This window comes from Caretta caretta, chromosome 3 (assembly GCF_965140235.1).
Source record: "Caretta caretta isolate rCarCar2 chromosome 3, rCarCar1.hap1, whole genome shotgun sequence".
NCBI classification, from domain to species: Eukaryota; Metazoa; Chordata; order Testudines; family Cheloniidae; genus Caretta; species Caretta caretta.
The window spans coordinates 196,086,723-196,101,770 of record NC_134208.1 but is presented as its reverse complement, the minus strand read 5'-3'; the positions used below and the strand labels follow the sequence as shown (position 1 = coordinate 196,101,770).

General features: G+C 44.2%; 1 protein-coding gene across 2 annotated transcripts in view; it reads right to left on the bottom strand.

The window, feature by feature from the left end:
• The window catches only part of PELI1 (pellino E3 ubiquitin protein ligase 1), a 163,138-nt gene that overhangs the window by 51,421 nt on the left and 96,669 nt on the right, over positions 1–15,048 (bottom strand). The window contains exon 1 of one of the 2 annotated variants that reach the window (XM_048842686.2): positions 3,500–3,800. The exons of the other annotated variant lie outside the window; for it this stretch is intronic. The gene's annotated coding sequence lies outside the window, so the exon portion shown is untranslated. Of the gene's footprint in view, positions 1–3,499; positions 3,801–15,048 lie in introns of those variants that run through there. 2 annotated transcript variants of the gene reach the window in all.

Below are 15,048 nucleotides of genomic sequence, written 5' to 3'. Positions count from 1 at the left end.
ACAAGACATGATTTCTGAATGCATCATTACTAGCTGTAGGTTAAACTAGAAACACTGTTTTAAAGCAGTTTGTGCTGATGAATTATGTCAGGTCTATTGGAAAAATGTTAGAGAGATCTAGAATACCAATATATTTTGTTCTGTGGTGGGGTGAAAACATGAGGGTGATGTGTGTATTTGTCAATTCCCTGTCCCTCTCTCCTCCCCGCAACTACAATATCTCAGAATCTAGTAACTCAAGGAGAAGAGTAGTGGCAGCGCAGAGGAGAAGAAAAGGAAGGAACATATGGTCCAAGTCTGTATGCTGCTGAGCACCCTCAACTCTGACTTTGACAGGAGTTGTGGGTGCTTGGAATCTCATCAGATTTGGCCCTTAAGACAAATGAAAAAACTCTTACCTCCTTCACCATTACTCTGTCTACCCAGATACACTAAGTACCAAATCAAGGGTGCAACACCAATTTTAGTGAAACTAATGGCCTCTGGTTGCAGTATATAATATACACATGTATCTTGTGACAAGTAAATTGAAATGAAAAACTAGATCAGATGGAAACATGCTCATTTTGTTCCACTGAAACTGGCTCAGCAGTATTTAGCAGTGCTTGACCTAGTTCCTACACCAGCTTTTTGCTGTCATTTCCTTCGACAATCTGTCAGTGCAGTTGTGAATATAGAGATTAAGGAATGAAAGTTTGGAAACAAACGATCTGGGCTTTCTCTGTTAACACCATCTACAGTCAGAGAGCTTTTGTGATCTAAGCAATAAGGTACGCAGTGCCAGAGTAGCCTCTTTGTACAAACAACACAGTACTTCATAATAGCTGATGTCCTGCAAAAGGCTTAAGCCTTGAAGCAACTGCTGTATATTACTTTACTGCACTCTGAAATGAATGTTTGGAGGAGTTTGATTTTTGACACTGCCCCTAACTAGAAAAATCAATGTCAACTCTCCATCCCATTTTTCAATCAATGAAGAGATCAGTATCTGTAAACAGCTTTAGGACTAGTCTACGCGACAGGTTTAGGTCAACATACGCTGCTTTGCTTCAACCTAGCTGTGGAAGAGTCTTCCCTTAAATTTGGCTCCCGCTGACGTAAGCAGCTCTCTATGCCAATTTAGTAACACTACCTCCCTGAGCGGCATATGGTCATGGTCGATGTAATTAGGTCGATGCAGTGTCTACGCTGACATTGTGTTGATTACGTCAACTGTTACTGGCTTTCAGGAGCTGTCCCACAATGCCCCACACCAACAATACAATCGATACAAGTGCTCCTGGTGAGGGCATGAACCACCAAAACAAAAAGCCCAGTGTGCACCCATATGAGCGATTTAGTAACCAATGTAAGTTAGGTCGACTTAATTTTGTAGTTTAGACATGGCCTTAATTTTCAAACTAGCTTACTTGTTGTATTCCACAATTTTTTAAACAAGGCTTTTTTCTTTTTATAGAAAAAATATTAGGACTAGATTTACTACTCACAAAAGGGAGGTACAAATACTGTTGGCCTGAGACAGATGCTGGGCTCACTTGTCCTACACAGCTCTACCACTGTACCTCAACCCAGACATTCAACAGTCCTGTTTTCAGTTTTGGGCTTCTTGACAGGAGAAAACCATTAACTTGCTGTACCTCCTAGACCTGAATACTTTAGCTACATAAGGAAGATATCAAATCAAGTTATATCCGATTTAATGCCCCCCAATTATGCACTTCCCAAAAACAACAGTAATAATATTCTACATCCTCTAAAATAAAATTAGTTTAAAAACTGGCGCATAAAAACTAAGTCTCTTTGCTGGCTAATTCTAGATTATTAAAATTCATTATTAACCATATTATATACTTCGGTCAAGAGTAACTAACTATTTTAGATGTCCAACTTGAGAGCCTCAAAGGGGCCTGATTTTCAAACTGTGGGTACTCAGCAATTTTTGAAAATTGGGCCTTTTTAAAAGACATTTTATGTTGGGCACACAAAAATTGAGACAACCACAATCACTAGTCACGTTTGAAAATCTGGGCCTAGAAGAGGATTTACAAATAAAAGATTTTTTTTTTTTAATTTCTTAATATGAACCATGTTCTACTCATAAAAATAAATAATCCAGGAAACTTGCACAGGAAACCTTCAGTGTAGGTTTCCCAAAACACATCTACAGCATACAAAGTGCTAAATCCAATCATGGTAGCAGGACACTACAACTTTTCTATTTTGCAACATTTTATGTGCACAAAAAAAGGAAACTCAAATCTTCTCCCTCCCCCACCTTGCAAATTCAAGATTTGGGGGAAAAATCATCATTTTGCTGAGCATGTTCGGGGCAACCTTTGCAGTTCTGTCTATTGCCAACTAAAATGACAAAATATTACAAAGCGGTGGATTTTAAACTGTCAGTCCAAGCAATAAAACAAAAACAAATGCAAGACCTTTGAAGGTAATATGAAGGGGGGAAAAAAGTACTACTGTTAAACTACAGCAGGCGTGTATACAGGCAAGGGACTGTGTGTAGCAGAGATCAAGGTAACTGCAGGTTTTGAGTAAAATTTACTTAAACGAAAGCCAAAAATCATCAGTATAAAAGTATTGGCCACTCTTCCTGTTAAAAGATATTTGGGGGGGGAGAATGGGAAGGAATCACATCTGAAAATATAGCTGTTCTTCCTCTCTGCCTTTTAAATTTATCTCCTTTTTTATAATAGTGTCCAGTCTCCCTGATATCATGTTACCTCTGCAAATACACTGCTTACCCCTGTAAAAAGTGTGGGGATGGAAGCCGCACAATTTTGTTTCTTCTAGCAAACTAAAGTTGTGTTGGATCACAGATCCTTTGTAAACGAGCCATAAAACACAGGAGAAGGGCACAGAAAAATAGGTCTGTACATTGTCGTTCTCAGGAAGCTTAACAATAGAAAGAATAGAATACCAATTCAGTTTCCCTATCGGTTATGGGGAATCGTCCCAAGTAAACAGTGGCGAAATATTTTGTCATACAGGAAAATAAAGACTTGCAGCTTAACACACGCAAACAAAACCCCCCTTTGTTTTGTTTTCACCCGTCTGCTCCCATGCCACTCCACTAACTGGGTTCAAACCGGGATGTGTGCAAAAGGAAATGAAGTCCGAGCTCAGCAGGCGCGTCTCGTTTTGGGGGCAAAAAAACCAAGTCAAGTTTAGAAAGAGTCAAATAAAGCCGGAGGCGCTGGGCTCAGCGGCAACTCCGTGACAAAGGGCCGCGCTCCGCAGCACACCCAGCTCGGCCAGGGGCGGCGGGGGGCGGCTACGCTCCGGTGCCCGGGGAACTTCCCGTGAGGACCGGCACTGACAGCGCTCCCCAGGCAGGTAGGTGTCGGCACAGACCCACGCGCCCGTCACCGTGCCCGGGACGGCTGGGGTGCACCAGAGGCAGCCGGCGGTGGGGGGGGGGGGGATTTCTGACCCCTGCCCCCCCGCCCCCAGCTAACACGTACCGGCCGAGAGTCGCCACACTCACCCGGCCCAAACCAGCGGCGCCCACCGTCGCGATTCCGCGCGGCTCGAACCCCGGCAGAGAGCCCCGCGGCCGGAGGCGCGCCCCCGCCGCTACGGGTCCAGACCCCCGGCAAGGGGGGAGGGCGGAGAAGTTCCGGGCTGGGGCGCGGAGCCCAGAGCGCCTCCCGCTCAACCGGCAGGGCTGCGGCACGGACCGGGGAGCTCCCTTTGTGGCCGGCTTCGAGGCGGACGCGAGCGCGAGCTGCCGACCGCCAACGAGCTTCCAGCGCTCTGGGTCTGCGGCGGCGGTAGCGGCGGCTCCAACACCCCGCCGGGTGGGCGGGGCGCGGTGACCGCATCAGCCCGCGCCATCGCGCGGGGGATCATGGGAGTTGTAGTTCTTTTTTTCTCTCCCCCCCCCTTGGGTGGTTAGTCTCTGCCCTCACGCGGGGGAGGGTTTATTTTGCCAGAGGAGGTTCCCAGCCCTTTGGGTGGCGGGTGCAGGAGCTGCCGGGCTGTGGGGCAGGCCGTGGGCCAGCGGAGCCCATCAGGCTGGCTCCCACCCTGGCCCGTGCCAGAGCTTCAGGAAAGCCTGTAGAACAGGGCAGCTATGGAGTGATCCATCCCGTCTTCCACTCCCCGCTCCTGGCAGTCAGAGGCGGAGGGTCTCGTCCCAATCCCCCTGCATTGGGTGTCCCCCACACCATAACAGCTCTTGGTGGACCTCTCCTCTGTGAGCTTATCTCCTTCTTTTCTGAACCCAGTTATGCTTTTTGGCCATGACACCCAGTGGCGGATTAGCCACTGGGCCAACGGGGCCCGTGCCCAGGGGCCCCGGCCAATTGGGGCCCCCTGGAAAAATGGGTGTCCCCGCGACTAGCTCCACCCACCCAGCGCTCCTGTTGGGAAAGATCCCTGCATCCCAACCCCACTCCCCACCTGGAGCACTGGGTGAGGGGACAGGGTGGGGAAAGCCCCTGTGCTTTGACCCCATTTCCCCAACAGGTGGGCTGGGGGGGATTGCAGGCAGAAGGGAGGGGGAGAGGCCCCCCACTTGCTCTGACCCAGGGCCCCACAAATCCCTAATCCACCTCTGAACATCCCATGGAAATACGTTCCATCGGTTAGTTGTGCACTGAGTGAAAAAGGAGACTTCCTCTTGTTCGTATCCAACCTGCATCTGCCCAGGGAAGCCAGGGCAGTGGGTTGAGAAGCCTGATGCCACACTAGCTGAGCGCATCTGCCCACGGGAGTCTCAGAGCAATGCACTGTGAAGCAACTACCAATTGGGGATGCCTGACTGGAGTAGCACTGCCAAAGTCAAGCACTTGAAAGTCACAAAACAAGCCTAAAAAAAATCACAATTGACTTAATAATCATGTTTAAAATAAATAAATAAATCAGGGGTGGGGGTTGGCCTCAGAGAGGGGAGGGTTCATATTTTTGTGCAGTTGTAATTAATTTCCTTGAAAAGAAGGCAGTCATCTTAGCCCTGGGTGCGGGTATTATTGCTCCGATGTCCATTTTATAGAGTGGGAAACAGGGACAAAGAGACTGACTTGTCCAAAGTCATACAACAAGTCCATGGCAGAGCTACGAATCCAACTGCTGAGCCACAAGGATTGGATGTAAAACAACCTAGTCACATCTGAGGCAAATGCCACGCTATGATACAAACTTAATCATGTGATGATGATGCTGTGTGACTCTCAAAAGTAATGTTAGGACTCTGTTGAGCCCTGGGTTGCTTTTGCTGAATTTGGACAATTCCAGAGAAAAAAATCCAGAACAGCAGCTGGTCATTTAATTTATCAGTGCCACAATTCACCCACAGCTGAGGAGAACAACTTACCTGCCTGACAGAGGGGTTATGAGTCTTAGTAAATGTTTGAGCTTGGAGATCCTCAGACAAAAGGCCCTATATAAATGCAAAATATTATGATTCGATTTTATAGGTTCCTTCCCCCATCCAATTAATCAGAGACACAGTGTGCATCCCAAGGCCCGGTATGGTCTATGAAGTCTTAAAATACATCCCACCATGACTCTCATCTCCCTATAGTTATAGAGAGAAAATAAAAAGCTGATCAACTCCAGATTTTTATTCCTGGTGAACACAAACAACTAACTTTTCCCTTTTTCCATCAAGGAACATACAAGTAAATACAATGATTGTGTGTATCTGTAATTGGTTTAAATGGATGTATATGTATATAAAAATTAGGCATGATTTTTGGGATCCTGGAATGCTACTAATAGACCCTTCAGCATTACATAGGTTAGGCACCCCACAATGAAGCAATGAAATAGAAGGTAGGAAAAGAATTGACTCAGATACAAAAGGCACCAGCTGTGATTCATCGACAACAGCTTCAGCGACTTACATATTTAAACAGAGAGAGTGAAATTATTAAATGATTATTCAGTGACGTATGAGAATTCCCATGAGATACACCTGAGATGGTGGTATGATATGACAAGTAACTGATCATTGTAGTGGGAACGATGATACACACTCACAAATATGTACATACCAACTACCGATGTATGAATATCAATTATTAATAATTACGTATAGTACAGTAGCCAGAGTGCCTAGTTGAGATCTCATTGTACTAGATGCTGTACAAACACACAATGAGTGGGGAAGCATTGTTTTCACTTTCCTTTATACTTTAACCCCTATTTGTATAGCATTTTTTATCCCAGAGCAAACTGAACTGAACTAGTGCATGCCATGTATAGGAATCACTTCTTCCACCAATTAAATATAACTATCCCTCAGACAAAATATATCAACTGTGCCAAAGCACAGAGTTACACTACACAGCAGTTTGGGAGAGAAGTGAAGGATATTTTATCCATTTGAAACTACAGGGGGAAAAGTAGGTAGGAAGACTATCCTTACCCAAGCTAAAAGAAAAGGAATACTTGTGGCACTTTAGAGACTAACAAGTACTCCTTTTATTTTTGCGGATACAGACTAACACGGCTGCTACTCTGAAACTTACCCAAGCTGTAATTTGGTTGAGGTTAACCCCTCTCTTTTGTGTAAAAAGTGCCTTAGGGTCTTTAATTACCATAAACAGTGATGAAGTGAGCTGTAGCTCACAAAGCTTATGCTCAAATACATTTGTTAGTCTCTAAGGTGCCACAAGAACTCCTTTTGTTTTTGCATAAACAGTTAAGACCTTTGGTTTACTCTCATCCCAAAGATGGGAGGAAGAGGGAGGATTCTAGCATGTTGCTACAGATACAGAGGAGGAACTTGAGTTACATATGGCAGATATATTTGAAGTCAGGAGTGAGGGCTGGGGTGTGTGAGGGTGGCTGACAGACCCAGAAAGATAAAGTAGGTGAAAATCTTTAGATTTCAGCTGCTACACCCTACTTTGTTGTATGCATTGGTTAGGTTAGTGAGGGAGATTCTGATTTCTGTGGGCTATTTACATGGCAGAGCTTTTGTTTCCTCTTTCACTGATGTTACTGTGTACAAAATTGCATGGATTCTACATTAAAATGTTCACTAGAGTCTTGCATAGACAACGAGGGAGTGTTTCCTTATGACCACATAAATATAGATACTTTCCTCACCTTTTCCTAAAAGGAGCTATGTAGTAGTGTTGAAAGTTCTTTTTGTGATTCAAATCTACACACTGAACAGAGCAACTACCATGAAAAATGAAAAAAGCTTAACGCATTTCATGTTAAGACAGAATGAACTGGGACCTGTAGTTTTGTATTTTCCCAATCTTACTTCTTTTCATGAGTGAAATGAATAATGGTGGATATCATGGCGATAGCAGGCTGCCAAATCCTGCCCAAATGTGTCTGTGTATATGTGTGTGTGTGTATATATACACAGGGACATACATACAGAAAGTACAGAGAGAGAGAGAGAGATTAAAGGTCTCTGCCTTTGTATATCACACCACTACTCTAGCATTATTGCTGATGATTATTATATCAGTTTTCATAGATCACTTGGTCTGGGCAAAATTCATACTCTGAATGACTAGAGTACTATTTCACCTGAAGTACCCTTGTGGTTGTGGAAAAAAAGAACACATCAGTTTACTTTGTTCTATTTTTTTCCCCAGCTTACGGGAAATCATGAACTGAATGTGACCTCTGATCTTATTTTCTCTTTCTTGTATATATTTAAATATACATAAATAAATTTCAATTGACCAGATTTTTTTCATATGTAGAAAACCACTACCAAAATCTGAATTAAAAAAAAATAAAATTCCTTGGAACATCTTGTTTTATAATTAATTTCAAATAACATGTTTTATTTTGTCTGAAGGAAACGCCTGATGGAATAATTGAAGGGAGGGGGGAAATTAAACAGTATATAGCACTTATTTATCTCCCCACTACATGTTTACTACCCTGGTTATAGCACAAATTGGTTCTGGTCCATGACTTGGACTCCTAGATGCACCACAAATAATTATTTTAGTATATTATATGTAATATATTGTATACTAAATTATTATGATTTGATAACTGTGAATTACACAGTGAAACTAACTGTGCATTTGGTACTGTATATGGGAACAAATATACAGGTGTGCCTTTTATTATGGGCCTTTTCTACAGTGGGCTTTTTCCTAAAAAATGTCCATCTTTGCTAGCACTTGATGTAGCAGCAGCAGAGGGCTGGTATTGACATGGTGATGGTGGCCACATGTATTTTTAGCACCATGTTGTGTAGAACTGACCAGGGGGATTAGATGACATTGGACCCACGCCCATAAAAATCAGTGGGACCCTTTGGTTTGAGCAGTTTGGCTCTGATCCAACAAGGTACTTAAGCACATGCTTAATTTTATGCACTTGATTAGTCCCTTTAAAATTAAACATATGCTTAAGTGCTTGGCTAGATTGAGCCAGTTTACTCAGCACCTTGCAGGACTGATCCCATAGTATTGAAAACACCTGTGGCCAGTGGTGTCTTCTCTGTACTAGTACTCCTATTTTGCTACCACTGGAGTTAGCGTTTGTGGATCATATTTCAGGACATAAACTAGGGTAGACACAGTCCTAATGATTGTGATCTTGAATTTACTTTGTGTTGGATTTTTTAAAGAGAGGCTGAGAGACCTGGAGGTGATATACTTCCATATCTTCCACGGGGCTCACTTCCTGTTTTTATGGGACCAGTTTCCAGTTCCCAGTGAAGTCTGTGACAAAACTCCCATTAACTCCATGGAGAACATGCCTCTCTATCTTGTCAGGGAGAGATACATGTGCAACTGAGGAAGAACAAAATGTATGTGACTAACTGAATGAACATGTGTGTGTCCGTGTGACACCAGGATGATTGCAGTGAGGCAGGGGTAGGGAGAGATTGTTGTATTAAGTGCTGCCACCAGGACAGGAAAAAGTGGGCAGTGGCAAAATATTAAGTAGACAACTTCCCCTGTTCTTTACACTGGGCTATGTGCTTCTCTCTGTGGTAAACAGGTAAGGGAAAGATTAGAAGCTGCAAAAATCTGCTGAATAAGTTAGTTTGCAGCATGGGAAAATAATGCTTGTGTTGTTATAATAACTATTCGTAATACTTAGGGCTTATATAATAATCTGAGTTCAAAGCACTGCACATACCTTAAATAATGAATCATTCACCGTATACCTGTGAAGTAGATACATGAACATATAGTATTATCACCCCCAATTTATGCAGGGGAAACCGAGGCAAAGAGAGTTGAAAACCGTCCCTAGGCAATTCAGGGGCAGAACCTTAGCAAGAATTAAGGAGATCCCAGATTCCAGTCCTGTGCTCAGTCTGCTAGACCATATAGTAACTAACAGTTGAGATGTTCTAGTAAGTAAAATCTCAGCCACAGAAGAGATTTAAAGAAACCTGCTTATTGTGTGTGTGGGAAGATCCAGCATGTCGTGTCTATAGTAGGGGGACAGATCTTTTCCTTGACCCTTCCAATCTGTGATGTTTGCACCCCTATACACACACCATTGTCAAATGGCCCCTGCATGCTTAGGTATCCACCGAATTAATTACTTATATCTTGCCACAGTGAGTGTGGATTTTGACTGCACATTGCTGCTCAGAGCATCGCTGATTTGCTGTCACTTTTCTGTATAATGTATCAAAGTGGCACTTTGGCCTTTGCTAGGCTCCCCACACATTTTATTCAACTCGCATCCCTTTTTGGAGAGTTTTCTGATTTTCTGGATGGGGACAGTTTTATGCTGGAAGTTGCTTTGGCAGCCAGACCAAGTAAAAATTATCATCTTGTGCATAGAATTTTGGGTTTTGTAGTAACTTCTGCTATGTGTTCAGTCTACAAGCCACAGGAACATATGGCTCACAGTTCTGTTCTGGGCTAATTCCCTATTAGATAACAAATAGTTTATGGTTAAGTTTTAGGTGAACTTCATCACTGCTACCTTTCATTTGCCTTTGTATCAGCCTAAAAAAAACCCTTGCTCATTCATCAGTTTGATTCCATTGTCCTGGCAATTTGCTTATTCATTTTCTTAAGAACCAGTCAACTTTCCAGAACTTTTCTTGTTCTAAGAGGAACAGTTTCAGTCCTAATCCTCAAAAGGGTTTTCTATAGAGGCTTAAAAGAAACTGAGGATATAGTCAAGTTTGGCAGTCCCAAAATGGGGTTTCTTTCATTTTTTTAAAGACGTCTCCCTAACCATGAAAAACACCTAACAACTTCCCCCTGAAAAAGAAGCTTGCAGTCCATGGTAAAACTACCACTAAGTTCAATGGAAGCCATCGCTAAAGTCCAGACTTCTTAACTGAGCTACCTGCCAGTAACAAGCCTGGGGGGCTGATTTTCTCTGTAATCGTGGTACATTTCACATTATTCCCCCCCCCCAACCCCCCAGCCTGCTCCACTCTGGCTAGACAGCATGGTGCTATAATATATAAGAATCTTTCTTGTCCAGGAACAAAACAGACAAGATGAGCACACCCAGAACCAAAATAAAGTTGGTTCTGTGGGTCTAATTTTAGACCAGCTCTCTTATATGGAATACCGTGTCTGCTGAGCCATTTCATCTGGGACCCATTTGCCTTGCAGCATTGGAATATAAAGTTGTTACATGGGAAAACACTGCACTGAAATTGTCTTTGATATTTAAATGAACAGTTTCTGTTTTCTGACAGCCACATACTGTTCGGGCATTTGTGTCTAACAGGCTTTTTGAGTCAGAGGCAACATAAAATGACACATGGAAGCCTCTATTGTTCCCAGCAAAGAACATATGTTTCTATGATCTTTCTGCAGCTACAGAGGGTGAGTAAGAAGCAGTAAGGACTATTGTTCAGCTATTATGTCTTTCTAAACTGCTTTACAACCCAGAATCTGGGACCCAGTACAAACTCTGAATAGTAGACCAGGCACTGGATGCCAGAGGGGGCTAGAGGAAAGGAGTCCTCATCTCAAGTCACTAAGGGTATGTCTACACTGCAATTAAAAACCCAGGTCTGGCCTGTGCCAGTTGACTTGGGCTCAAGCTGAGGGGCAGTTTAATTGCAATGTAGACATTTGGGCTCAGGCTGGCACCCAGGCTCTAGGACCCTGTGAGGTAGGGGACTGGGATGTCTAATTGCAGTATTAGACATACCACTTAGGGTATGTCTACATGGGGATAAAAGCCCTGCGGCATGGCTAAAATTCACTGTGTAGACATTTGGGCTTGGGCTGGAGCCCGAGGTCTGGGACCCTCCCACCTCGCGGGGTCCTGAGCTCAAATGTGTACACAGCGATTTTTCAGCCCTGGAGTCCAAGCCCTGAGAGCCCCAGTCATCTGACCTGGGCCTGTCACAGTTTATCATCCCTGTGTAGATACACCCTAAGTGGTTCCACTAATTCAGTTTAAGGGCTGAGGTAACCCTGTATGGCCTCAACACTTCTCCACTGCACTGCCCAGATCATGCAGCCCCCACTTCTTCCCTGGCACAGCCCCTATTCACCCCCTGTCCAATGCTATAGCGGTTATTCTTCTGGAACTGAACTTCACACTGTCATGGGAGTACACAGACCCTCCCACAGCTCCCTCAATCCAGCCTCCGCCTCGTGCTGTGGAAACATACCCTTTCTACTTCAAAAGGGACCCCTGCAGCTCCCCAGGGGAGCTTCGAGTTGCCTGCCTTATTTTATATTAATTGATTTTCTATTTAAAACAGCACAAATCTAAACCAAGTTTACAGAAAACATTTTATGAGGAGCTGAAACTTTGAAACTAAATATTCTGACATAGTGGACAACTGCTCCCATTACAGTGATGTTCTGCAATTCATGCTTAACTAGATAATCACCTCAGTTCTACATGGTGATCTGTAATTAAATTAGTCAGAGTTCAGATGCAAGAAAATATTTTACTTTGCAAGTAAAAGATGAACTCTTTAATAGAGGTGTCATCATGCAAGTCACGATTTACAGTACAGTTGGCTGGTGTAAGGTTGCAGCTTTGTAACAAAAGGCTAGCTAAGGAGCACAGTAATTACAATGGTTATCAGATATTTGGTTTAAAAAATATGATACTTCCTGACTCAGAGAGTATATTATAAACCCAAAAGAGTATGTGGTCCCTTAACAGTTCAACTTCATAACTAGAAATCACACCAAACCAACGAGTCAATCTCATCTTTACCATTACTTTTTAGCAGACGTGAATGTGCACCGCAGCTGTGGCAGTGTTCATACCCGGTAAGTAGGTGGATGTGTAATCATTGCAATCAATCAGTCTGGTCACAAATGAGGATTAAATTACGTTCTTCTCAACTTGTTAGAAGTGTAATTTGCTGTAAATTAATAAGCAAACATCCAACCTCTTGAGGTCTATTTGCAGAGATATGAATTCAAAGGGAACTTTCTGATGGAAAATTGCAATGATTGAGAGAGCAATGCACGTATATTCTGCTGTTGTACCATCAGTAGCATTTAGTTACAGTTGTGCTGGCATTTGCATTGGAAACTGTTAGTCTGCTGGGTGAATAATACTTCAGCCATTTCAATGTACATTAGTCAGAAAGTTGGGGCATGATGCTGAAGTCCTAATTCACAATGGGACCAAATTCTGCTGCAAGAATCCCTACATTCCACGACACTGTTAATTTATTCTCTCTGTGTGAACATATCAGGTCCCCATAACAATGGCTCCCATTTCCTCCCCAAGATGGGTCCTTAGAGGAAAAGGCAGAAGTGGGAAATGTCTGCTGTTTAAGCATTTTATATAGCACCCATCATCATAGTATCTGGAGATCGTGCCTGCCATTTCTGCTGGCTGTGGCCTGCTCATCATTACCACAGTGCCTCCAGAATGCTTTCAAGCAAAAAAAATGGAGGTGGGGATGAATCGCATTTTCAAAAGTGCTCAAGGGCCAGATTTTTAAAGGTATTTGATTGGTGCTGTAGCAGGGTGCTAACCCAGAGCACTCCCGGTCATGGGACAACATGACCCTGCAGGCACAGTACCCTCCATTCCCTCTTGCTTCTCTCAACAAACCTGTTCACAGCCCAAAGGACTTATAGTAATATTCCCCTTCCTGGGATCCCATTTATTAAACTCTCTACAAAGATGCAGTCCCCTGTGGCCTCTCAGGCCCAGACCCTTCTCCCGGTCAAGGTATTCCACAGCCTTTCCTTCTGGGGCTGTGTACTGTTTGAAGCCAGCTTTTCCAACCCAGCAGTAGCCACATTCCAGCCCTGCTTCACAGAGCCTCCCTTCTCTCTCCCCAGAGTTTTTACCCTGTTCAGGAGATAGCTCGCTGGTTAACACCTGACCCCATTCACCAGCTTGTCTGCTGCTCCCCTAAACACCTGTTCCTTAAAGGGGCCGTGTCATAGAGCAGGGTTAGCTGGCCACAGCAGCCCCTAGAGGTGCCTACTGGGATTTTCACGGGCACCTAACCCCCACTGAAATCAATGGGAGTTAGGAACCTAGGTGCTTTTAAAAATCCCACTAGGTGCCTAAATGCCTTTAAATATTTGGCCCTGAGGCACTTCGGCATCTAAGTTGTGTTGATTTTCAATTAGCCTTAGGCTTCTGACTGCCTAAATCACAATTAGGGTGACCAGACAGCAAGTGTGAAAAATCGGGACGGGGGTTGGGAGTTAATAGGAGCCTATATAAGAAAAAGACCCAAAAATCAGGACTGTCCCTATACAATCAGGACATCTGGTCACCCTACCCACAATATATAAGTCAAATCCTAATCTTTTCCCTTTAAAAACACCAGGACTGGCCTTTGGTTGTAACTCACACACAGTTGCAAAGTACAGTGAGTGGGTTAATTTTGCAATACATTGGATCATCTAGCCCGGGCTCTCACAGTACTGGGAAATGTAATAAACCACTCACAAAAACACACACGAAGGCCTACACACCACGTGGTGGGGAGGTAGCAAATTGAGGTGGACACTTCCCCAAACCCATTGAGTGGGGAGTGCTGTGGCTCCTCTGTGTTCTCTTCACTCAGCCCAGGCACCATGGAAGTTCAGCTCTGTACTCAAGGCTTCACATCCATAGGAAAGGGAAGGGGGTAGGGACAGAGCTGCAAAGAAGATTCCGGGGGCCACATTTCCCACACCTTGCTCCCTTCATGTTGGGGTGGATTTTTATTTGGAAATCTGCCTGGGAGTTACAGCAGGTTGAATTAAAGCTCTGCCGATACCTGGGATTCAGTCCTTGGTGGCCAGCAAACAGTGTCTGTGTACTGATGCAGGCTCCAAACATAGTCATGGAAAGCCGCAATTTGTACCAGCTCAGTTTACTTCAAGTATAGACAAGCTCCCATGAATAATTGCTACTCTGTGCAGCTACTCAGTGGCTGCATTCTTCCACTTCAAAACAGGGGCCAAGTAGGGCTTAAATGGTTATTTGGCTTTGTGCAGAGAGATGAATTTCACCTAGAGTGCATAGAATAATGGGCATGTTGGTTGCCTCTTTGCAGACTGCCGTATGTTTACACAGCCCAGGGCAGTGAGCCTCCGAGCCTGGATCCACAGACTCAGGCTCGCAGAGCTCATGCTAAAAATGGCTGTGTTGATGTTGCGGCTCGGGTGCTGACACCTGGGAGGGTGGCGGTGAGCTTCAGAGTCTGAGCCCCAGCCCGAGCCGCAACCTAAAAGTGCTGTCTACCCAGTTCTTTTTAGCACAGAAGCACAAGCCCCAGTCTGGGTTGGGAGGCTCACTGCCACAGGCTGTGTAGAGTATGCCCTCAAAGGCCTGCGTGTACATTTCATTGTCACGTGGGCACAGATCTAAAGTTTATTCAAGGGTCACACTTTCTTTCAATGGACTGCAACCATCTGTCTCATCACACACAGTCAGCTTGCCTCACACCATCTGTATGTTACACTCATTACACTATAAAAATGATTCAGAATGGGGAGGGGCTTGGCCATCAATCACCTCGCTGGCATGCGCTGGGTGAACTGCACATGTGCCACAGGCCATGACAAGCCACAATTAGCCTCCCCAGCTAGAGCGTCAGTATGCAAGTCACCTGGGTGATGTAATGCCTAGTGTAGATTCTATAACACCTAGCCGCCAGGAGGGATAATTTGCATGTGAGTAGTA